This window comes from Camelina sativa, chromosome 5 (assembly GCF_000633955.1).
Source record: "Camelina sativa cultivar DH55 chromosome 5, Cs, whole genome shotgun sequence".
NCBI classification, from domain to species: domain Eukaryota; kingdom Viridiplantae; phylum Streptophyta; class Magnoliopsida; order Brassicales; family Brassicaceae; genus Camelina; species Camelina sativa.
The window spans coordinates 9,959,873-9,961,407 of record NC_025689.1 but is presented as its reverse complement, the minus strand read 5'-3'; positions in this window follow the sequence as shown (position 1 = coordinate 9,961,407).

Below are 1,535 nucleotides of genomic sequence, written 5' to 3'. Positions count from 1 at the left end.
TGGAAATTCATCTTGTGATGTCTGCTTCATCTCAACAATCCATGACTGCAACCAAAAATAACATGAGAAGAAGGAGGTAAGAAAATCGAGAAATGATATGTATAAGAAAAAAAAACAGAACATGAGAAGTTTGATATTAAGATGAGAACCGTATAAGTTTAAAACAAAAAAAAGAACATGAGAAGTAAAACATGATACGCTTTAACAAACACAACATGAGAAGTAAAAAAATAAACAGAACATGAGAAGTTTAAAAAAAACAGAACATGTGAAGTAAAAAAATAAACAGAACATAAGAAGTTTTAAAAAAACATAACATGTGAAGTTTAAAAAAAAAAACATGAGAAGGTTTAAAATAACAGAACATGAGAAGTTCTAACAAAACGGAAAATGAGAAGTTTGATATTAAGATGAGAACCGTATAAGTTTAAAAAAAAAAAAAAAAGAAAGAAGTAAAACATGATACGCTTTAACAAATACAACATGAGAAGTAAAAAAATAAACAGAACATGAGAAGTTTTAAAAAAACAGAACATGTGAAGTTTTAAAAAACAGAACAAGATAAGTTTTAAAAAAATAGAACATGTGAAGTTTAAAAAAAACATAACATGAGAAGCTTTAAAAAAACAGAACATGAGAAGCTTTAAAAAAAACAGAACATGAGAAGCTTTAAAAATTCAGAACATGAGAAGCTTTTAAAAAACAGAACATGATAAGCTTTAAAAAACAGAACATGAGAAGCTTTAAAAAAACAGAACATGAGAAGTTTTAAAAATTCAGAATAAGATAAGCTTTAAAAAAACAGAACATGAGAAGCTTTAAAAAACAGAACATGAGAAGTAAAGGAAAATGTAACTTACAGGTGCTTTACTTGTTCCCTCATCATCGTTAATGGTGTGCGAAGTGGCATCATTCCGTACATCAGCTTCTTTTGGCTCTTTTCTTTCTTTCTCCAATGCTTTAATCCTCTCACCCATCTCCTCTTTGAACACCGTCATTTGTTTTTCAACGCATGTTTCAAATTTACTCTCCAAGACATCTATTCGACTGTTGAGTGTTTTGCCCAAGTCAGAAATAGTCTCATTCATTTTCTCAATCGCCCTCCAAATATCCAAAGAAATTGACGTGTCATCCTTACCATCCTACAATAACATGTTCATTATTATCATAATAGAGAAGACAAAAAATGTTAATCAATTACGGTAAAGAAAATGAAACCTTACCTCCATGTTGGTTACATTTTCTCCTTGTTCACATTTAGGATCACTATCTGTCCATCTTTTTTTCTTAGGATTGCACCCTCTGTTGTCATTCACCTTATCAGCTTCAGCTCTTCTTTTCTTCTTTTTTGAACTTATACCAACTGTCTTGCCACAACTCCAAGCATCTAGAGACAAACGGTTATGAATGAGATCTTTAATTAGCTCGTCTAGGTGTGGATCCGTATGCTCCTCTGAGTCAGACCATAGAGGATACATGTCTTCCTCTGAAACATGAATCATATGCCTAACACGAACCTACAAGCAATGAATAAA